Source organism: Lycium ferocissimum, chromosome 8, assembly GCF_029784015.1.
Source record: "Lycium ferocissimum isolate CSIRO_LF1 chromosome 8, AGI_CSIRO_Lferr_CH_V1, whole genome shotgun sequence".
Classification (NCBI taxonomy): domain Eukaryota; kingdom Viridiplantae; phylum Streptophyta; class Magnoliopsida; order Solanales; family Solanaceae; genus Lycium; species Lycium ferocissimum.
This window is the reverse complement of record NC_081349.1, coordinates 24,057,518-24,083,014: the sequence shown is the minus strand read 5'-3', so window position 1 is coordinate 24,083,014 and position 25,497 is coordinate 24,057,518. Positions and strand designations below refer to the sequence as shown.

Here is a 25,497-nt window from a genome sequence, read left to right as displayed (position 1 = left end):
AAAAAATCTTGAACCGACGAAAGTAGACTAAATTATTAAACCTTTAAATACGTTATTTCGAAAGAAAACTCGAACTCTAACTGTCCATTATCACTAAACTATACCCATATGGTTAACTACTTGAAGTATTCTAAATTTAAATGGATCTATGCAAGGAAATAAAAATATATCAGCGAGCCAAGAGAAATGGAAAGAAATATGTAAAGCAAAAAAAAAAAAAAAAACTCTATTGTCACGATAGGAGGGAATATCCATTGCTTATTCCCCCTCCTTTGTATTTTGTTCGGGTGCATTTTGAGGGGGTGAGGAATGCTACTGAAGATGTGAATGCAAGTTTCAGGCCTAGCGATGATGTCGAGTCTCGACGCAAGACTCAAGAGTGCTCCAGTGTATCATGAAAACAAAGAAAAGAAAAATATAAAGGATTAGAAAAGGGACAGATTCAGTAAAATACATGGGCAGAAATAAATTTCTTAAAGCATAACCAATAGGGGTACTACAAGATGCAAGAGAAACGAACATGAAACATAAATGCGAACAACAAACTAAAATACAGAGAGCTCAATGGGATATTGTATAAATCATTTTAATGATTAGATTTTAACCTTAACTTAGGTTCATTTGATCTAGATATCAAATCCTATATCATAGTTTTAGCTAAAGAAACGATACATTCACACAAATACAAATCCAGAGTTATCCCATACTACTAACATACACTCTAAACATGCTGGCTATATTACGGATTCGGACCTACTCGTAAACATGTCGCCCATCTCATTAAAAATATCTTAACGCTGATTTCTTAACAGAAGCTTAAACGCTTAGGAATGAAAAAAAAAAAGAAAATATCATCAATTTTAGGCAAAGTTTTGAAAACCAAATTGAGAAGTAGGACATTCCAACAATTTTAAAATAGATTCCAGATTCTCATAAGAAATTAACCTTACACCTTAACATCTAAGAGACAAAATCACAATGGTCTTGAGAAAGAAAAAAAAAAAGGATGTTGAGACAGTGATGAAACTAGGAAGCATATCAATAAATTTATCATCTTGGCACTAAAAGATTCAAAAAGGGGATTCTTTAGCAAGTTGGTTTTAAAGACACACCAAGCCCAACCTGATTTAGCATTCAGTTACACAAAGTGAATCCACCAACACTAAAATCACAATGGTCAGTTGGTCCGAATGAATACAACATGAAAAGGACAATAACCAGCAGCTAAATCCACCAACACTAAAACATCTCCATGTTTTTGAGCTAATCTCACACCACCACAAAGCAGAGAAACCTTAAGGGGGCACACTATCCATCATGTTGTTTCGTTAAACGAGAAAGCGAAAGAAAAAAAACTGAACAAGACTATTTGAACTTAACAATTTTTTTTTTTGACGTAAGTCAGTAGCAAAAAACTTCAGCAGGAAATTCCCCTGAAACAGTTTTAGACTAGCACTTTAGGAGTGCTATGATAAAAGACTACATTTCTACCTCTTCAAGTCATGGTTCAAGAGTTAATAGAGTTTACAAAGAAGAATTAAAACTTAATTATTTGAGGCATAGCACCGATTTACCAAGACTGAAATAGATCAATAAAATAGCAGACAGGGGGATTAAAACAAATGACACTCATACAAGTCTCACAGGGAAAGCAAAAAGTGAAATGCCCACAAACCAGTTAGGCTACCGAAAATGAAATGCAAGCATTAAGGGATTCAATATGGAAAGTGGAGTGCTGAAACTAAATTCTTATTTTTCTATACCTCTATCGCAACTCAACAGGTAATAAAAATAGCAAGACAACCTAATGTAATATGATTTGGTTTAATACTTCCTAAACCAAAACAAGACCAGAAATCTTCATACTTGGCCGTACTTTTATTATGAATTTAAGACAGTAAATATACCTATTCACGAAATATGATCATGCTAAGTTCATATCAAATTTTAGCCACCAACAAACATAACTGAGATTTAAACTAAATACTAAAATAGAGAGGAAATAAAGAAAGAACTAAAAGAAAAAATTATACTACGCAACCAGTAGCTTAATAGACAGATCTAAACTAAACTACTCTAACTACAGAATCGAAATACACAGGATTGAAAAGACGACTGAGATGAGGAAGGAAATATTAGTTTTGTTCAAATAATACATTGCTTGAGAGTCCTAAAGGACATGGTCTCTTTTTGTTATACTCCAACGGATTCATCAAAACAGTATACATTATACGCCACCGGTGAAGCAGTTTTCTCATAAAAATGTTAACAACATGCTACATACAAACATATTTTCCACAAGCTATGTATAATCTTTAAGCAAGTAAAAAGGAGTATTAATGCATATTCCTATACGGAAAGTAATTCAACCCCACACAGAACATATTTTGAGTCTATAGTAACATTTTTATAGGCAGACTTCTACTTGAGAAAAAAAAAAATCACAAACGCAGAATCATGAACACATAACCAAGAACTAAGCGGAACCGAAAAGAGAAAAAAAAAAGAAAGGAATAGCACTGACATTTTTCGGGTGCAGTGAACTAAGGCTTTAGGTCGCGGATTCACGCTCAAAAGACGACGAATATGGGCGCGCTTAGATTAAACCAAAGTTTCGAACATAGGGGTGAAAATATAGTAATTTCGAATGGTATACGTCTGTTGTTTTTAGGGTGAGAAGTCGTGGTTGTTCTAACCTTTTTCAAAATGGTCTCGAAACGTTGATATTTATAGAATAGGATTAGGGTTCTTCTTCTACATTTTTGGGCGGGATTTTAACCACGATTTTGGGTTTCAAACGGACTCATTGGCGTAGGCCTGTAGCAACATCGAAGAAAAAAACAAAAGGGGACAGACCTCTTGATGCCGAAAATGGCGAAAAATAAGAGAAATCAAGTGTATAGCTTCTGCTTTGCTTGGTTTTGTTGCGGAAAAGAGGAAAGAAATTCAAAATCTTTTGGTCAGCCCTCTCTGAATCGTTTTTGAAAGTACAAGAGGGGGGGGGGGGGGTGAATTGTAAGCCTGTTAAAAAATCTAGTCGACTTTGTTCGGTGTGAAGTCGTCGATAGCGAAATTTCGCACAAAATTATTAGTCCTTCGATTTGTACCAGTATAAACCACAATAAATAGTAAGGGTGCAGAATATAATATAAGAGTAATAAAATAAATGACACCGGGAATTTTTATACGGTTCGGAACCAATGTGGTATCCTAATCCAAATTCCCCTTGGGTTTGCAAGGAGGTTATCTCTTTAAGCTCTTTGTAGTTTGAGTTAGTACGACCTTTGTGGTTTTCCTCGTTCACCACCAACGTTTACAAGTTTGGTTTTCACTCGCTCACCAACAACGAACAAGGGTTGGTTTTGACACACTCACCAATAACGCACAAAGTTGGTTTTTCACTCGCTCACCAACAACGACTCTTTGGTTTTTACTCGCTCACCAAAGAAACGAACAATGACACAACCGCTCAATACAAAGCCTCACCAACTATACTATATCTCTCCTCTCTTTTTTGTTTACAAATTAGTAAGTCACTAGATTACAATGCTTATGAAAAGTAGAGCAAAGAACTTGAGAAGGTTGAGACGAAAGTATAAGTGGCTGCGTGCCTTTCTTATATGCGGTGCCTTCTCTTTTATATTTGGTCCTTGAGTATTCTAGTCGTTGATCTTCAAAAATGCAGTGATCTTCCAATCTTGGAATATTCCTGATATCGCTCCAATCTTCCTTAAATTCTTGAATGCCTCCCTTGGTCCGTGACTTGATTCATCCAAATCCTTGATTTCCATATAACATGCTTTTATATAGCTTTATTATTTGGAAAGGAAAGATTTGTGCATGTACAATATGATCTTTGTAACATAGAGAATATTTTCTCTTATTTGTCTTACGTAAAACAAGGCCTTCCTTATATGCTCTTTCATAATTTTTGACATCAAAATAGTGCTAGTATAGAGAGATCTCCACTTTGTTGATCATAATAGGAAAATACATAAAAGAATATAATTTCCTTTCTCTCTTCAATTAAATATTTTAAGAACGGATCCTTCCTTTGCCATATACAAATCTGGTCCCTTTATGGAATAATAAAATAATGTTCACCATTGACTCATACTTTCCAACTTTTATAGACCTTCCTTTTTGAATCCAGTACCAATCTCTCTTTGGATTGGAGCCTTTCCAATATATCAATCTTCATGATTTATTCTTCATATGAATATATCGTCATTGCTTGTCGAAGTGTTCTTCATATGACAAGTTTCTGGCTATACAAATTTGAGCTCTTATTTAAACAACCCAAGAGAATTTCAAGATCCTTTTCATTTCACCTTGGATCTTTATATTATTTTGAATGTAATCACATTCATCTTCTTGAATTTGGACTTTGATAACTCTGAATGTGGACACTTTTGTAAACTAGAGACATCTTGATACTTCATAGATTTTGGATCTTCCTTAAGCAACAAATTGATCTTGATCTTTCCTTTTGTAGAATTGTAGTAAATATTCTTTCCATAATTCTTGCACCTTGATTTGAGTAAGTATTTTCCTTCCACATCTTCTTCCGTAAATTCCATCTCGTAATACCTTCTTTTCCATATTTGATTAGATCTTCACCAAATCCTTCTTCATCAAATAAACCCGTACCAAAAATAAATTTACCACAAGTAAATGTTCTTTTATTAATAATTATGTTGGTTTGTTATCATCAAAATTGATAGGTGAAACCTTGGACCTAACAATCTCCCCCTTTTTGATGATGGCAAACCATTGAGTACAAAACTTTCAATATTTTAATAAAAGACAGAATCAAAGAAGGACTTGAACTTCCCTGAATTAGTGAACTCCCCCTGAATATATGTTCCTTGATCTTGAAGCATAACTTGAAGGAGTGGCTCCCCCTCACTTTATGCTTTCTCCTTCTTCTTGTGCATTTCCTGTCTGAAGATACTAACAAAGCAAATGTTTTGTACAGGAAAACTTCTCCCCCTTTTGGCATCATCAAAAGGGTGACATAGATCATATAGTCAACTACTTATAGAAAAAGTATCGACTAATCAAATCTCAATATATTACATAGACCATAACAATTAGAACATGTTAGATCTGCTAAATTAGTGATCAATACAAGTCAACTGAGAGTGATTGAGAAATTCCCATTAAAAATTCAATTTGAAAAGAAGGAATTTCGCTCTAGTTTGAGAAAGATAACAATTAATCATATCAATCCTCTTAAAGAGTTGCTAACCACATAATGCATAAGAGCCAATTGGTGAAAATATTTTGAGTCAATTTTAGGAGTACGTTATTGGGAAAGAAACGCAAATTAGCTATCATGAACTTCCAAACCCACAAATAAGAACATATGAGTTAAGAGGAAAATTAATCTTTCTCACCAGAAAAGGATGCAAAATTATCCACCATATATTATCATAGTAATTTCTTTCTTCAATGTGAGAAAATATCTCCATTTGATATTCAATGTCCTCAAGTCATTTTCATGTAATCTTTTATCCGCTATAAATAAAATTGTGAAGCTCTTGAATTTTCATGATATACATGAACAAGAGAAAATGATTTCTGCCAGTCAACTTTGTTTCCTGCAAGATTTGTATCTGAGAGTATCTCGCTACATCAAAACTGTTAGTTCTTGAATATATAAATCAAATTTTTTAGTGCGAACCAGGAATTTCAATAATCATTTTATTGACCAGGGTGACTTGAAAAGTGTCTCATAAAAGTCTGATCTAATAATTATTGAAATACAATAGAGAGTTAATCATACCTTGACACTTCATTTGATTTGTGTACTTACCGATGTTCTTCTTTGCGAGAGAGATAGGATGAGCTTACTAGAGTATTCATGTACAATGAATTTTCCATACACAATCTCCTGAGTAATCCTTTTGAATACTTGGCTTCGCTGAAGAACCTTTCATCTACCTTTGCATTATTTGAAACTTGAAGAAGAATGTTAACTCACCCTCATAATCATCTCAAGTTCGAATACCTTGTAAAATCTTATGAAATCCTTTGTACACCTTCTTGTTAGTACCACGTGATATAAGTCTATGCAACTATAAAATGACAATCATGATTTTTGAAAAATCATTTTTGGAACAAAGAAGAATTAACTTCCCTTACTGTTCTCTTGGGATGGTTTCTAATCAAAAATCAAATTCTGGTACCATAAGTGCTCTTTTTAAAAAAAAATAAAACTATTAGGAGATGCTTGACAAAATATTTTTCAGTTGTAACATCATCTAGAGAAATACTTTTGACATGCATTCTGAAAAAGGCTTTATAATAAGCTCATGAGAACTAACATACTAATAAAAATCTTAAGAATGAAACAAACCTTCTTGTTGTGAAACCTTGGGCTACAAGTTTACCCTTAGTTCTTACAACCTTACCATTTCGATCAGGTTCATCTGAATATCCATAATTTCAACTCGTCTGCCTTGGCAATAAGTTCTCATATGTTATTTCCTTCATTTGCATTCAACTATTTTTGCATTCTTTGGAATCTTTCACTTATTTCAATGCTTCATCTCTGGTTAAGCTTGTACATACATATTCATATCAATAAGTTGCTTGTTTTCCAGAGTACGCTCTTCATCTTCATGCTCAATTTCACTTCAAGAAACATTAGTCTAAAGAGAATGTGCATAAAGATCTTTATAACTAATTGTCTAAAAGCCATAAGAATTATAAGTAGTAAAGATTACAGAATATACCATAAATTTTACCACTTTTTCCTTATCATGACGATAAACATTTGCAACCAAAGGGACGAGAATAATCAACAAGTGATTTTTCTTTCTTTCCATATCTCATATGAAGAGTTCTTTAAGATACATCAAAAATCATAACTCATGTAACTTGTGAATAATTATCAATAGTAGAAATACATACCTCTTGCCTTCAAGATTTTGAATATGTCCATATGAAGAAGTTATGAAGGCCTCGAGTCATACAACATTCTTGAGCTTTGAATGAGGCGTTAGTATTCTTACCAATAGAACAAATATCATACATATGATTCCTTCAAGAATGATCTCAGACCCACATATATATGAATCAAATTTGTATGATATCAATAAAGATTGCATGCTTGCTTGTCCTAATAACTTATGACAAATATAGATTAAAAAAGTGCAAGCCATATATTCTAGTTATTCAAAGACTCTAGTTCAAGGTTATAACCGATATCAACAAAATAGCAGCATGGTGCAATGAGTCGACTCAAACCATATATAATTGACTAATTAAACAACAGCTAGATATACATCACGTAATGCAGTAAGAGAAACTTGAATAATCTCAGTAATACCATTTAATTTGTAGAGTACATAAGAACTTTGAAGCAACTTTGATCTCGTTCCTTGACCAGCCGCTATGCAAATGTCAATGATTCTATTTATGGCTAGACTCATATATATCCTACAAAACAAATTAGTTTGTGTTTGGCACCCAAGTCTTTTTGGGTCCTTCATGATTAGTAAATTGTGTAGTTGGGGATGCATGTAAGTGTTTGGGTCTCCAAAAATATTTAGATCTTACATGATTTCTAGCATAATTGCATGCAAATGCTTTATGTCCGAGAATTACCACGTCTCGAGTAATGACATATAATATGAGAATAAGAGCGTTCGCCAAAGGTTTGCCTTATTAGTCGACTTGAACCTTAGGCAAAGTTGACTTGATTGAAATAGGGCATCTACTGGTGGATCCCTTTTTAGTCAACTGGCAGTTCTTAAGGGGATGAGTCGACTTCCATTGATCAAAGTGGTGACTAGAAGATTTGTTCAAAGTCTTCATTTGCTTGTGCAACTAAATTTTCTTCTTGAAGTAAATCATATTTAGTTTGACATTCCTTAAGTCGAATATCCAAGTCTTTCTTTTCTTGTTGAACTTTCTTGAATGCACCAAGAACTCTTTGCAAATCTTTGAAAGCTAGATCTAGAGTTTCCTGCAAATCATCACAATTATTACAAGTCATGATAGGAGTATGACATACCTCGTCAGTTTCTTCCTCGTCACTCGAAGAAGAGGTTCTGTAATTTTTGTCACTTTGTTTTCCTTCCAGGAAGCACATGAACGCCATTTCTCCATGATTACTCTCTTTATCAGATTCATCCTCGTCGCTCCAAGTTGAAGTTTTGGAGTTCTTCTTCTTGTTGTTGTTAGGACACTTTGATTTAATATGTCCAAGTTTACCACATTCGTAGCAATGTATGTTCTCTCTTTGTTGGACCTCTTGATTCTGGATGGATTGAGCTCTCTACTTCTTTCTTCTTTTCCTTTTGACGTTGCTGGATGCCTTATCCAAGTTTTCTTGATATTCCTTATTTTTTACGGTGCCCTCATGGATAGCTTCCAATCTGTCCCATATTTCAGCTTTTACAAGCGGATATTGTCTCATATTCTTCTTGAAGAGCACAATGGATGGGTACATTGCTCTAGCATTTGTTTGCATAATATCCAAATGTTCTTTTGTGTAGTCAAATATGGATGTCTCTTTTTCGACCTTCTTTTCAGCACTATTATCCGGAATTGGCCTCGGCCCATTCTTAATAACTAGCCAGGCTCTATAATCTATTGATTGAACATATATCTTCATTCTATCCTTCCACTGCTTGTAGTATAAACTATTAAAATAGGGTGGCCTGCTTGTTGAGAATCCCTCTTGAAATATGGCTTCAGTAATTTGATGTCCTGCCATGGATCTTTCCTCACTTGCTGTTAAGCAAAAATAAAAATGTGAGACGAGGCTCTGATACCAATTGAAAGTACAAGAGGGGGGGGGGGGGGGGGGTGAATTGTAAGCACCTTAAAAAATCTAGTCGACTAATGTTCATAAAATCGTGATAGCGAAAACGCACAAAATTATTAGTCCTTCGATTTGCACAAGTATAAACCACAACAAATAGTAAGGGTGCGAATATAATATGAGAGCAATAAAATAAATGACACGGGAATTTTTTATCGGTTCGGAACCAATGTGGTATCCTAATCCGGTCCCTTGGGTTCAAGGAGGTTATCTCTTTAAGCTCTTTGTAGTTTGAGTTAGTACACCTTTGTGGTTTTCCTCGTTCACCACCAACGTTTACAAGTTTGGTTTTCACTCGCTCACCAACAACGAACAAGGGTTGGTTTTGACACGCTCACCAATAACGCACAAAGTTGGTTTTTCACTCGCTCACCAACAACGACTCTTTGGTATTTACTCGCTCACCAAAGAAACAAACAATGACACAACCGCTCAATACAAAGCCTCACCAACTATACTATATCTCTCCTCTCTTTTTTGTTTACACAAGAAGTCACTCAGATTACAATGCTTATGAAAAGTAGAGCAAAGAACTTGAGAAGGTTGAGACGAAAGTATAAGTGGCTGCGTGCTTTTTTCCTTGCGGTGCCTTCTCTTTTATATTTGGTCCTTGAGTATTCTAGTCGTTGATCTTCAAAAATGCGGTGATCTTCCAATCTTGGAATATTCACGATATCGCTCCAATCTTCCTTAAATTCTTGAATGCCTCCCTTGGTCCGTGACTTGATTCATCCAAATCCTTGATTTCCATATAACATGCTTTTATATAGCTTTATTATTTGGAAAGGAAAGCTTTGTGCATGTACAATATGATCTTTGTAACATAGAGAATATTTTCTCTTATTTGTCTTACGTAAAACAAGGCCTTCCTTATATGCTCTTTCATAATTTTTGACACCGGTGCTAGTATAGAGGAGATCTCCACTTTGTTGATCATAATAGGAAAATACATAAAAGAATATAATTTCCTTTCTCTCTTCAATTAAATATTTTAAGAACGGATTTGCCTTTGCCATATACAAATCTGGTCCCTTTATGGAATAATAAAATAATGTTCACCATTGACTCATAATTTCCAACTTTTATAGACCTTCCTTTTTGAATCCAAGACCAATCTCTTTGGATTGGAGCCTTTCCTTCTTTGGTGCGGTACCAATCTTCATGATTTATTCTTCTGAATATATCGTCATTGCTTGTCGAAGTGTTCTTCATATGACAAGTTTCTGGCTATACAAATTTGAGCTCTTATTTAAACAACCCAAGAGAATTTCAAGATCCTCTTCATTTCACTTTGGATCTTTATATTATTTTGAATGTAATCACATTCATCTTCTTGAATTTGGACTTTGATAACTCTGAATGTGGACACTTTTGTAAACTAGAGACATCTTGATACTTCATAGATTTTGGATCTTCCTTAAGCAACAAATTGATCTTGATCTTTCCTTTTGTAGAATTGTAGTAAATATTCTTTCTATAATTCTTGCACCTTGATTTGAGTAAGTATTTTCCTTCCACATCTTCTTCCGTAAATTCCATCTCGTAATACCTTCTTTTCCATATTTGATTAGATCTTCACCAAATCCTTCTTCATCAAATAAACCTGTACCAAAAATAAATTTACCACAAGTAAATGTTCTTTTATTAATAATTATGTTGGTTTGTTATCATCAAAATTGATAGGTGAAACCTTGGACCTAACAGTTTTCACGTGATTCTTACAGAGGTTTACTCGGAATTGCCATACAATCCCTGCCTTTTCGGTGTGAAGGTCAGAATTTGTTAAAAATGGAGAAGGAAACAAAATTATTTCCTCCCATGGCAGAGAGAAGGAGGCGCGGCTATGATGCTCAAAGAATGAAAACCTAGAATATTAGGGCATCAAGGGGTATAATGGGTATTTCGCTTGGGTTAAGTGAGGGTAAAATAGACCATCCAATATCAATTAGGAACCTAGGGTTTAAGACTTAATTGCTCGGCCAACCCGAGAGTGACATATGGAAGGCGTGTGTTTGGACCCGGGAGGCGTGTGAGGTGTGGGGGCGTGTGTTATTGACCATTTGGCACAGACGTGGCGCTTGCGTGGCATCCACGTGGAAAAGTTGTATGGAATGGGTTGTGTGGATTGGGCTCTCCTTTGGGCTATTATTGACCAAATTAGGACTAGATTTTGTATGAGTTGGGCTAGTATGAAGTCTTTTGATATTGGGTTGAAAAATACCTTCTTCTTATATTTATTCGGGCTTCTAAATTTAAATGAAGGATACTCTTTACTTAATTATATACTAACGCGCACCAAAATATTACTTAATATAAAAATATATTCATTAGCACTTGACTAAAAAAAAAAAAAAAAAAAAAATATATATATATATATATATATATATATATATATATATATATATATATATATACATATATATATGATATCGTAATAGTTGTGCAATAATATTTATAAAGTTTAAAAATAAGAAAATGCTATCGTTTAATAAAATAAATGCCATGCGTTTTGCGAAAGACGATAAATAAAATGTTAAAAATGATCATCACGATTATAATATTAAGTGCTCGCAATATAATGAAAAATAATAATAACAATACTATTAATAATAATAATAATAATAATAATAATACTAACGGTAATAATAATAATAATAACGGTAATGATAATAGGCGATGACTATAGTTGGATAGTGAAAAAAAAAAGCGACGATATTAACAGAAAGCTAATAATTGCAATAAAATATAAATAAATGCTCTTAAGTTGTCAAAAATATAAAAGCGCAAATAAATATTTCGAAAGAAGGGCGGGACAAAATTGGGTGTCAACAAAAAGTCCTTTAGACGTTGCCAAAATCTTTGGAAATATCTATATTTAATACAGAGACTTTTCCCATCCCAAGTCTTTGCAGTACAATTCTTATAGTCATCCATTTATTTTCCAGTTTTTGCTCTTCCTACTAGCTCTTCAATGATTTTTTTTTTTTTCGAATTTTTACTTTCTAGTAGAAAGTTTTCAACCTTTAATCCTTCATTTAAACCAGGTTATGTGGGTCAAATCAAATGTTTAATTCGTATTGCAAATTGTGAAGCAATTACCACAAAACATATCAAGTCAGTCTCTTCACAGGGCTTGACAACAAAGTCTAGTTATTGCTGCAAGACTTGATTCTAGTTATTGCTGCAAGACTTCAAGTCTTTACACCAACGAGTAAGTACTTCAAGTCTTCCCTCACAGCACCTAATATACGTTTCTCAACAACTTTTCCAAATCCACTGTGCTTTTAAACACAAGTGCTGTGAACAACTGAGTTCATAATCTAATCTTCCTCTTCTTGAGATAGGATATTGATTTTTTAATCAGTAGGAGGATACAATATGGCTATCATTTCATTTGTAAGCTTCCTTCTATCACTTCTTCTTATCTTAGTTCAGGCAAAGGGCAAAAATGATTCGACTTGTCCGAAGTCTTTTTCATGTGGACAAATTACTGACCTGAGCTTTCCTTTCTCTCTTTCCCCACAATCTGATTGTGGAATAATGACCATGTGTGGTTGTGATGCTAAAACAAATCCAGGAATCCAACTGCTTCCTGGAGGAGATTGGTACAATGCTACAAAAAAGCCACAAAATTATACAGTTTGGCTCTGGGACCCGAAGCTTCATACCATGTTGAGGCAACACCAGTGCCAGGTTTTTGACAAAAGTTTCTCCCTTCAAGACTCTCCTTCTATTTCTTTCACCATGCCTACGCTTCACGACTTCTTCAAATGTAACAGCACCAGTCATAATGCCTCAAACATTACCCAGAAGAATAATGATCAGTTTGCTGGTTATAAAAAGTATAATGATTGTAAAGGCTTTATCATATACTACAAGCTTTTTGGAGATGATCATGAAGACATTCAAGCAGGCAATCTTCCTGCCAACTGTTCACTTATCAGATTGCCAATTGACTCGGTGTCAGATGATGTTGATGTGTTCAAAATGTTAAGTCATGTTTTTCTGGTGGAATGGGTAGTGTCTTACGACTGTTACCGATGTCATTATGATGGAGGTCAGTGCCAGGCTGATAAAACCAACAAATTTCGTTGTACATATCCAAATAATCCACATGCTCAAGGTCTAGTAGATATTTCTCAGACCCTTTCTTGTTTTCATATCACATATCGGTAAATGTTTCATAATATTTTCCCACTTTTTTTTAGATGCAAAAATGACTAGAAGCAAGTTGGGACTGACTCTGGGAGCAGGTAATTAAATATCCATAAACTGCATACTGTTTAGATTTCTTCTTAATTGTGGTAAAAGCTCAAAAATTATGCATAATGACAGAGGATGACATGACAAACAAGTACATTAGGTTATATAAATGTATGAATAGTGGAGTTGAGGGAAAAGTCCTTCTCCTTGCTATTTCTTTTACCTTTTCCAAAGACCTGGATTACTGACTTCTCTTTCAGCTTTTGGTGGAGTAGGATTGGTGATGATAACTGTAGCTGTCTACTTTATCTGGAAATTATTTTTCAATAAAATTCATTTCTTTATTTGACATTTTGTTGAATCTTTGTTTAACTTTTTCCATAGTATATATGCAATTAATAGTTTAATACTTTTTGATGAAAATTTCTAATTACATTGGTTCTTTTTCATCTTATTTGGCTTTTGTCTTAGAAGTGTCTGGTCCTCCACTAAATTTATGTTGAATTCTTATAAATTGTTCTCTTATTCAAACAACATATACCGATCTAATAAATTATTTTTGTTATATTTAACCTTAAATGCTTCTGTATAAATTAATTATGATCGCGTGAAGCGCGAATAGTACACTAGTTGTCATTAACATCGCAAAATACGAAGAAGTCTCTTTACTTCGCATGATGCAAACCTATTGTTGATAAACATGACTTGGAAAAATATCCCTCAAAATTATACCTCTCAAAGTTTATTCCGCTAAATCGAGAGCTTATTCCATTAAAATGCACACCTAAAAAAAAGGATCCCGGTGCACTAAGCTCCCGCTATGCACGGGGTCCTGGAAAGGACCGGACCACAAGGATCTATTGTATGCAGCCTTACCCTGTATTTCTGCAAAATGCACACTTAAATAAAACAAAGAAATGGCAGTACAATGAAACCAAAATGGAATTCGCACTATTAGAAGAACCCATCACACTGGACTGCTTCAGATCCCCTCCCAACTTCCAATATGTTAAAAAGGCTGCCTGATCAGATTCCCCAACTTCATTCCCTTCTCACTTTTTTCGGGTAAGCTCCTTTTTCCTACAATTCTTGAATTTTGCACTTTTAGAAGACGATGGAAGTTGCTAAAGATGCTGGAATTAGCAAAATGTTGAGTTCTTTTTTTTTTTGTCTTTTTCTTTTCTTCCCCTCAACAGAAAATGAGGGAAAGATAGAAAAAATGTCAAAAAAAGGAGAAAAAAGAAAAATGCAAATGCTGGCAATAGAAAGGTGTCATATCACCTTGTCTATGCCTAGCTTTATTATATATATATATATATATATATATATATATATATATATATATATATATATATATATATATATATATATATATATATATATGTATATAGACATAGATTGGCATCAGAGCATACTATAGTCAGCCAATAATGTAAATAGGTTCTATCAAATGAAAAAGTGTGATAGAGATTATTGGGATGTTCTAAGATCCCTTTTTCATAGTAATTATGAGATTCTAAGAGACATTAAATGTGCACAAGAACTACTTATTTTGTACTTAAAGATAGTGAAGTATGTGCTTGGAATCTCAGTTGATACTGAAGTAAATTCTTTGAGTATAATTGTTGTATCTGTATGTCAAAGCGCTCCTTACCAGGTTGACTCCATTTCGTGGATTCGAACCCGAGACTTTTGGTTAAGGATGGAGAGGTAATTACCACCCCACTACAACCTTTGGTAGTATATTGTGCATGTATTGATTTAGTATAAACAACAAGTGCGAGTATATTTTTTATATTTACAATGCCTGAGAAGGTTTCTAGGTATACTAGAACCATTGTGGAATATGCCATAACTGAACAGTTATATGATTTTAACTACACATGATCAGAGGCGGACCCAGGATTTGAATGGCTACACGATCAATCCTGGGTATCTCATTTGTGCATATTAATTTTGGGGTAAAAGCAAAATATCCGGTGCAAAAGAGGATTATTAACAAAAAATATCAAAGGGAGACCATCTGGGAAATGGATCCTGTGGGAAGCAAAGGCTTCAGCCAGTGCACCAAATGCTCTTATGTGTATAGGACTGCACAGTTATATATATATATATATATATATATATATATATATATATATATACTAATTTTTTAAGGTATATCACATATATATACAAAAAATTTCCTGAAGTTACCTATTGCACTTGCCCTCCCTCCTTATCACGTGGGTCAGCCTCTGCACATGATAGTGACCGACCAAACGGAGAAAGAAGAGAAAAAGATGCATAATCCTCTACACGTTGCCAAAATCTTTGGAAATATCTGTATTTAATACAGAGACTTATTCCTATCCCAAGTCTTTGCAGTACAATTCTTATAGTCATCCATTTATTTTCCAGGTTTTACTCTTCCTACTGGCTCTTCAATTATTATTTTTCGAATTCTTATTTTCTATAGAAAGTTTTCAACCCGTAATCCCTCATTTAAACCAGGTTATGTGGGTCAAACCAAATGTTTAATTCGTTTTGGAAATTGTGAAACAATTAGCACAAAACATATCAAGTCAGTCTCTTCACAGGGCTTGACAACAAAGTCTAGTTATTGCTGCAAGACTTCAAGTCTTTACAGCAACGAGTAAGTACTTCGAGTCTTCCCTCACAGCACCTAATATACGTTTCTTAACAACTTTTCCAAATCCGCTGTGCTTTTAAGCACAAGTGCTGTGAACAACTGAGTTCATAATCTAATCTTCCTCTTCTTGAGATAGGATATTGATCTTTTAATCAGTAGGTTCAATATGGCTATCACTTCATTTGTAAGCTTCCTTTTGTCTCTTCTTCTGATCTTAGTTCAGGCAAAGGGAAAAAGTGATTCAACTTGTCCCAAGTCCTTTTCATGTAGAAATCTTACTGACCTGAGCTTTCCTTTCTCTCTTTCCCCACAATCTGACTCTGGAATTATTTCTATGTCTGGTTGTGATGCTAAATCATTTCCAAAAATCCAGCTGCTTCCTGGAGGAGATTGGTATGATGGTACAGAATGGCCGTTTAATTATACAGTTTGGCTTGTAGATCCAAAGCTTCAAACTATATTGAGGAAAAACAAGTGCCAGATTTTTAATAAAAATATCTCCCTTCCAGATTCTCCTTCTGTTTCTTCCAAAATTCTCCTTATGAGCATGCGCGACTTCTACAGATGCAATAGCACTAGTAGTACCCAGAAGTACGACCAATTTTCAGGTTATAAAATGTACAATAATTGTAGATGAAGAAGTCATTCCAGCCGTCAATCTTACTGCCAACTGTTCACTTCTCCAGCTGCCAATTCGCCCAACATTAGATGACAACTTTTTTAGTCCTGAATTTCTAGTAGAATGGAAACTCTCTGATGACTGTAACAAATGTCACTATGGTGGAGGTCAATGCCAGACTGATAAAACCAACAAATTTTATTGTCACAAAGGTAAACATTCCCAAATAATCAACATGTTTGAAGTCTAGTGCATATTTCTTAGGGTCCTTTCTTGTTTTCATATCACATATCAATAATATTTCATTACATTATCCCTTTTGTAGATGCAACAACGACTAGAAGAAGTATGGTGGGGCTGATTCTAGGTTCAGGTAGTTTAATATATATATTAAGCCGCAATGCAATTTCCTATTAGAGTGTTTCCATGCATATCATTTAAGTTTTCATCTTTATAGTGGTATAAGGCAACACTTCTCTAGAGATAAAGAAACATAAAGAAGAGACTTAAATTCTTCCAGTTCAAAAGAAAAGAACAAGAAACTTAAATTCTTTAGGTTACACAAAACTTTTGGATAGTGGAGTTAAGGGAAATTCCTTCTTGAATGTCTGGCAGTAGAGGAATAACAGATGTTTTAATGATAGGTGGGAAAACATACTTCATGTTAGATCTAGATGTTTGAAAAATCTATTCTTTTGGGGTAGGAAGAACATTGTATCGGATATAAACTCTATGTTAGATCTTTAGCATTCCATCAACATATAGAGGGAAACTTTCTAGTTTGTACTCTTTCTTGTACCTTCTTGGTAATCATTAATAAAGTCTGTTACCTTTTCTCATAAAAAAAGAGTACCAACTTCTCTTCCAGGTTTTGGTGGAGTTGGGTTGGCAATAGTAACTTGTTTGATTGTCTACTTTATTTGGTGTTACAAGAGGAGTAAATTTAGTCCGTCCCGCTTCCTCTCAACAAAGAAATTCTCAGATATATTTAAACATGATGTCGAGGGATGCAGTATATATTTTGGTGTCTCAGTCTTCTCTTATTCAGAACTTTGGGATGTGATTAGAACCTTTTTCTTTTCCTTTTTTCCGTTTCTCACCTTTGGATGTATAGCTTCTGTTTTCTAGGAGACTTTGGTCCTGAAAATGATGAGAAATAGCTGTTATGGTGTAGAGTCAAGAAGTCAAGTCTTTCTACTGGTATCAATTGCTACAAAAGCTAATGTGAACATTTCCTGTTTTCTTCGCCTTTCTTTTCCCTAATAAGTCCAGCCTGTTTGGAAGTTATGTCACTTGGTCTTATAAGATATAGGCTGGTGAGCTTTCCTCTTATTGCGGTAGGATCAATGTGGCTTTGGCTTCTTCTTTTATATGTTTCCTTCTATGTCTTCTTCTGATTTTAGCTCAGGCAAATAGCAGCAATGATTCTATCTGTCCAAATTCTTTTCATGTGGAAATCTTAATGACCTGACCTTTCCTTTCTCTCTTTCCACACAACCTGACTGTGGAATTATTTCTACGTCTGGTTGTGATGCTAAACCATTTCCGAAAATCTGACTGTTTCCTGAAGAAGATTGGTACTATGCTTTACAGAAGCGTAATTCATCAGTTTGGCTTGGGGACCCGAAGCTTGAAACCACGTTGAGGCAACACAAGTGCCAGGCTTTTAACAAAAATTTCTCCCTCCAAACTCTCCTTCTATTTCTTTCAATATGCTTAATCTTAACAACTTCTTCTAATGCAACACTACCAGTAATAATCCCCTAAACGTTACTCAGAAGAAGAACGATCGTTTTTCTGGTTATAATATGTACAATGGCTGTGAAGGCTTTAGCATACACTACAAGCTTTCCCATGGTGATGAATACATATCATATACACTTATCATATTGCCAATTCATTCAAGTCATGGTGATTTGTTCAACTGGTTAGGTCCCGAAATTCTATTAGAATGGAAACTGTTTGATGACTTTTACCAATGTCACTATGGTGGAGGTCAATGTCAGACTGACAAAACCAACAAATTTCATTGTCAGAAAGGTAGACATCTCCATATAATGTGCTCCATTTTCAAGGTCAAGTTAACATTTGTTAAGGCCCTTTCTTATTCCATATCACTAAATGATATGATGCCATTATCCCATGTTTTAGATAGTAGAAAGTAATAACAGTGAAAATATTCTTGGTTATGTGATCGTGTAAGATAGACCTCCGTAAGCTGGAGTATATTCACAACCCATGCTGGTTTTTTTTTTTTTTTTTTTTGCTTCTTTCTGTGTCATTATCTTCTCATCGTAGTGCAGGCCACACAATCTGATCGCGCTCTGATGTCCATGCTTGATTACACCTGCATGGGGACCCTAAGCTTCAACCACTTTGTGGCATCAAATATACATCTAGGTTTCAAACTGTCTCCGTTCCCAATTAAACTCTTATTCTCCTTCTTCCTTAATAGACTTTTCGCTTAACCAGAGAGAGGTTTTTATAATCTGAAACTCACAGGTCACCTAAGGACAACCTGGTTCTCGGTGGCCACAGGTAACTCATCTTCTCTAGTCTTTTATGAAACTGCCACTGCACAGCAGAGGCAGATCCAGGATATAAGCTCTATGGGTCCAACCTTTTTACGGTTCTTGGTGGATATCCACAGAAATTTATGTTATGAGTCGATAGTACTGGTTCAGATGAACCCGGTGTTGCAACACTTTATCTCCCTCTGCTGCCTAAAAACTTCAACAGATACCATTATTTTCCTTTTGCTCTTTCGACTTGTATTTCTTTTTTGTACATATATACTATTTGAATTGTCCCAAAAGCAGACTATTTCCCAGATAGTACATATACTTCCAGCATAAGATTATTTCATTTTCTCTGATGGTGCATGACTTCTTTTTTTTTTTTTTTTTCCACAGTTGCAGTTTTGTTTACAGTTGGACTGTTGGTTTTACTCTTCTGCTTCGGAGAAAAGATTTTGTGGTCCAAATACATCAGGTTTTGGGAATCTAATGACAAGGATCACCAAAATATTGAAGCATTCTTAAAGAATTATGGCTCATATACTCCAAAGAGATACAACTATTCAGAAGTCAAAAGGATTACAGGTCGCTTCAAAAACAAATTAGGTCAAGGAGGATATGGTTATGTGTACAAAGGAACTCTGCCTAATGGAAGTCATGTGGCTGTGAAGGTCCTGAAACGACTAAAAGGCAGTGGTGAAGAATTCATCAACGAGGTGGCAAGTATAAGCAAGACCTCACATGTTAATGTCGTGAGCCTTGTGGGATTTTGTTTTGAGGGACGCAAAAGAGCTCTCGTATATGAATTCATGCCAAATGGATCTCTTGAAAAGTTTATCTATGAGGAAAGATCCCACAAAGTTCGCCAGTTGGATTGGCCAATATTGTACCAAATTGCACTAGGCATTGCTCGAGGATTGGAGTACTTGCATCGTGGTTGTACCACTCGCATTTTGCATTTTGATATAAAGCCTCACAATATCCTTCTTAATGAAGTTTTTTGTCCTAAGATCTCCGACTTTGGTCTTGCCAAAATTTGCATGAACAAGGAGAGTGTTGTGTCAATGTTAGGTGCACGAGGAACTATCGGTTACATCGCTCCTGAAATTGTTTGCAGAAACTTGGGAGGTGTCTCTCACAAGTCTGACACCTATAGCTACGGAATGATGGTCCTAGAGATGGTTGGAGGAAGAAAGAATGTTGATGTTGGAGTTGATCACACAAGTGAAATCTACTTTCCACATTGGCTCTATCAACGTATTGAACTAGACGAAGAGCTTCAATTAACTGGGATAATGAATGAAGTGGAGAAAGAATGTGCAAGAAAGATGGTGATGGTGAGCTTATGGTGCATACAAACTGATCCCTCAAATCGACCATCCATGAGTAAGGTTGTGGAAATGTTAGAAGGGAACCTAGCCTCTTTGCAAATTCCTCCCAAACCTCACCTTTATTCTCCATCAAGAACAGAGGGAGATTCATCAGCAGTAGAACTGACCTAGTCTTTGTTTGTTGATATGTAAACTATCATTTGTGTAGTCTCATTTTGTTATATAATTTTCCTCAATGTACTTGGAGGTTCTTGAGTGTGGGAAGCAATAAATTCATGTTTTTCTTAATAACATCACTAAAAGATCAGTGATTTGCCTAAAGGAATTTCATTACTGCTGCATATGATATAATTGGAATGTACATTCTACTTATATGGAATTTAATGGCAGCCTAGACGCAATCTGCAGGAGTATCTGGTTTGGTGAAGCAGATTAAACATTATTTATAACAAAATTATCAACAATTTTGTTGGAATTCTTTCTGATTTCTGCCTCATAGCTTAGTTAAGATGATTTACTTATTTACTGAATTGGCATCAGACCATACTGTATGTCAGTTAATAATGTAAATAGGTTCTATCAAATGAAGTGTGATAGAGGTTGTTGGGATTTGCATAGTATTTCTGAGATTTTAAGAGACATCAAATGTGCACAAGAATAAGACTTATTATGTACTTAAAGCTAGTGAAAAAATATGCTTGGAATCCCAGTTGGTACTGAAGAAAATGCTGTCTCAGACTTCAGTTCTTGCGGCTGCAGGTCATTGCATTTTATGTCAAGAAAGAGAGAGGAAAACCAAGATATATAGGGCAACTTGATGCACTAAGCTCCTGCTATGTGCGGGTCTGGTAAAAGGTCGAAGCACATTAGGTTTGTTGTTCACAACCTTGTCACGGATTGTCCGATTTGGCCCAACAGATCTTATTGATTTGTCCTTGGGGCTACCTCATCATCAAGCCTAAAAGCGTGCATATCATATAAACTTGTGTTATACCTTATAAAGCCCTTCACTTTCCTCTCCCATTCTTATATGAGATTTACCTAAGGTGTCATGTGAATCTCTCCTTCAAAAATTTATGTCAGCTATAAGTCTACTAGTCCTCTTTGACCAAACCTCTGTCATGGATGTCACAGACCATACCTTGGATTTTGAAATATAGATAAAGCGAAAGTGCTCATATTTTGGCTATTTACTCAAAAAGTTACTCAAGCCCGAAAGTGAAATATTCAGCTACTTTTTATGATGCATTACGCCAAAAATTGAAAAACATTAAACTCAACTCATTTTAACCAAAAATCTCCTATCAGCCTAGTACCCGACTCATAAAATCCCTTTACACGCTTTAAAGAACCAAAAAAGTCCAATATTACATGTAATTATCTCATGAATAAAAAATCGCACTGCAAAGGTTTAGCAAAAGTTACGCCTTTTAAGGCATAATTTGACTTAAGGCATAACTAAATTCTGTCTTTTAAGGCAGAACTTTCGCGAAACCTTGCCTTGCATTTTTTTTTTTTTACTGAGCTCGGGTTCGAAACCAGAACCTCAGGGTATTTTCAGCCACTTTTTTAGGCGAAGGATAAAAATAAAAAACCAGCAATTTGAGGGCCAAAAATTTAAGACCAGCTCCTTTGAAGGGCAATCCGCCCAAAAAAGTGACTACTTCCTCCGTCCCAATTTTATGTGATAGTTTGACTTCACATCGAGTTTTAAAAAAAAAAAAAAAAATGAAGACTTTTGAAACTTATAGTCTAAAACAAGTCAATATATTTGGTGTGGTTCTAAATATATTCATTAAGGTAAAAAAGGGAAGTTTCAAGTTAAATTATTTCTAAATATAGAAATGTATCATTATTTTTATGATAGACTAAAAAGAAAAGTGTATCACATAAATTGGGACAAAGAGAGTATATTTTAAAAGTTCCTAAATTTTACCTCTTATCTTTTGTGAATAAAACGTGAAACGACAAATGTTTTGCTATATGTCATATTAGATATTTTCATTTTGAATATGTTTAGTTCTTTGGTTAAATTAAGAAGGGAAACTTACATAAACCACCATATTGTGGAAGATTCTAAACAATTATAGCTAATTTTTCATATTTACCATTTGTAGCTACTTTTTACTTTTTTATGGTTGTATTTCGTTTTTATCAATGCATGTATTTTGTGTTGTTCCTATTTTTTTGGGCGTAATTATAGTGCCACATTCTGGATGGAATCTTTTAAAAATGGAAGACATCATAACACATCCCATAAATCACGTCTTGATCATATCTTCCAATCTTTTAAAAATGGAAGACATCATAACAAATCCCATAAATCACGTCTTGATCATATCTTCCATAATATTTGCGTATATAACTCTTTCCTGCAAAGGTAACATAGAGAATATATAGATTATTATGTTAATAAATTACAATACAATATACATATATATTTATGATAATGTTTATAATTATAATTAGATCAAAATTACATGACACTGAAAAAAATAAATATAACTGTAACTCAAATAAACCAATTATCCATTTAAGTTTTCACATGTATTTGTACTGGAATCCTTTAAATACATATAAATACATATGTATTTTCCTGATAATTGATAACATCCAATCCACTACTCAAAGAGAAAGTGTACAGGGTCGTCGCAATATAATTTACCCAACTAAGAGTCAGGGTCGATGCCATAGAGAACAATATACTAGGCGATTTAAACAAGGAATTATCACTTTCTACGCTAAGCCAAACACTTTTTCAATATTGATTTTTTTGGTTTAACAACTAACAAAGATAAAACTAATCTAGAATGCAAGTAAAATGATCGATGACCACAAGTATGGATACATAGGAAATTACGCTCAAGTAACGATACAATGTATTTCACGATTTTATAACTAAAAGTGAGTTTATGCTAATTAGATAATAATCTCTAAAATCTCATCAAAAGTCTCTCGACTAAATCAATGAATTTCACTCTAAGCTTTCTCAAGCCTTAGAGTGTGATATTAAGCACAATCAATATAATTTCAAGTAACTTTCCTATCTCTAGCTCAAGTTATTAGATGAGTTTTAAAACTTAAAATTCTTGTTAATTAATCTTTCCCAACCTCAATCTTCTCTCTTTCCACACAGTTAATCCCTGACATTGTGGAATTATTGCTTTGTCTGGTTGTGATGCTAAACCATTTCCGAAAATCCGATTGCTTCCTGAAGAAGATTGGTACTATTCTTTACAGAAGCGTAATTCATCAGTTTGGCTTGGGGACCCGAAGCTTGAAATCATGTTGAGGCAACACAAGTGTCAGGCTTTTAACAAAAATTTCTCCCTTCCAAACTCTCCTTCCATTTCTTTCAATATGCTTAATCTTAACAACTTCTTCAAATGCAACACTACCACTAATAATCCCCTAAATTTACGGTTTTAGTGGACATCCACAGAAATTTATGTTATGAGTCGATAGTACTGGTTCAGATGAACCCGGTGTTGCAACACTTTATCACCCTCTGCTGCCCAAAAACTTCAACAGCTACAATTATTTTCCTTTTTCTCTTTCAACTTTTATTTCTTTTTTGTACATATATAGTATTTGAATTGTCCCAAAAGCAGACTATTTCCCAGATAGTACATATACTTCCAGAATAAAACTATTTCATTTTCTCTGATGGTGCATGACTTTTTTTTTTTCCCCACAGGTGCAGTTTTGTTTACAGTTGGACTGTTGGTTTTACTCTTCTACTTCAGAGAAAAGATTTTGTGCTACAAATGCCTCAGGTTTTGGGAATCTAATACTGAGGATCACAAAAAAGTTGAAGCATTCTTAGAGAACTATGGGTCATACGCTCCAAAGAGATACAATTATACAGACATCAGAAGAATCACCTGTCGCTTCAGAAGCAAACTAGGCCAAGGAGGATTTGGTAATGTATACAGAGGAAATTTGCGTAATGGGAATCAAGTGGCAGTGAAGGTCCTGAATGAACTAAAAGGCAGTGGTGAAGATTTCATTAACGAGGTGGCAAGTATTAGCAGGACATCACATGTTAACATAGTGAGCCTTGTGGGATTTTGTTTTGAGGGTCGCAAAAGAGCTCTTGTATATGAATTCATGCCAAATGGATCTCTTGAAAAGTTTATCTATGAGGAAAGATCTGACAAAGTTTGCCAATTGGGCTGGCCAATATTGTACAAAATCGCACTAGGCATTGCTCGAGGATTGGAGTACTTGCATCGTGGTTGTACCACTCGGATTTTGCATTTTGATATAAAGCCTCATAATATCCTGCTTGATGAAGATTTTTGTCCTAAGATCTCCGACTTTGGTCTTGCCAAAATGTGCATGAAAAAGGAGAGCATTGTGTCAATGTTAGGTCCACGTGGGACTATTGGTTATATTGCTCCAGAAATCGTTTGCAGAAACTTGGGAGGTGTCTCTCACAAGTCTGATGTCTATAGCTACGGAATGATGGTCCTAGAGATGGTTGGAGGAAGAAAAAATGTTGATGTTGGAGTTGATCGCACAAGTGAAATCTACTTTCCACATTGGCTCTATCAACGTATTGAACTAGACGAAGAGCTTCAATTTACTAGGATACTGAATGAAGAGGAGAAAGAATGTGCAAGCAAGATGGTGATGGTGAGCTTATGGTGCATACAAACTGATCCTCAAATCGACCATCCATGAGTAAGGTTGTGGAAATGTTAGAAGGGGAACCTAGTCTCTTTGCAAATTCCTCCCAAACCTTACCTTTATTCTCCGTCAAGAACAGAGGGAGATTCATCAGCAGTAGAACTGACCTAGTCTTTGTTTGCTGATATGTAAGCTATCATTTGGATACTCTCATTTTGTTATATAATTTTCCTCAATGTACTTGGATGTTCTTGAGTGTGGGAAGCAATAAATTCATGTTTTTCTTAATAACATCACTAAAAGATCAGTGATTTGCCTAAAGGAATTTCATAACTGCTGCATATGATATAATTGAAATGTATCTTCTACTTATATGAATTTAATGGCATCCTAGACACAATCTGCTGGAGTATTTGGTTTGGTGAAGCAGATCAAACATTATTTATAATTGTTAGAATTCTTTCTGATTTCTGCTGCATATCTTAGTTAAGATGATTTACTGAATTGGCATTAGACCATACTGTATGTCAGTTAATAATGTAAATAGGTTCTATCAGATGAAGAAGTGTGATAGAGGTTGTTGGGATTTTCATAGTATTTCTGAGATTCTAAGAGACATCAAATGTGCACGAGAATAAGACTTATTATGTACTTAAAGCTAGTGAAAAAATATGCTTGGAAAAATGCAGTCTCAGACTTCAGTTCTTGCCACTGCAGGTCATTGCATT

At 34.7% G+C, this 25,497-nt stretch overlaps 1 protein-coding gene and 2 pseudogenes across 1 annotated transcript in view; all 3 read left to right on the top strand.

Annotated features, from left to right (window-relative positions):
• Positions 1–12,211: 12,211 nt before the first annotated feature.
• Positions 12,212–24,940, top strand: LOC132067646 (rust resistance kinase Lr10-like; annotated as a pseudogene).
• Positions 15,517–20,342, top strand: LOC132067647 (rust resistance kinase Lr10-like; annotated as a pseudogene).
• Positions 16,310–25,497, top strand: part of LOC132067645 (rust resistance kinase Lr10-like) — a 54,518-nt gene continuing 45,330 nt past the window's right edge. Inside the window, exon 1 of the mRNA XM_059460941.1 lies at positions 16,310–16,502. The gene's annotated coding sequence lies outside the window, so the exon portion shown is untranslated. The remainder of the gene's footprint in view (positions 16,503–25,497) is intronic.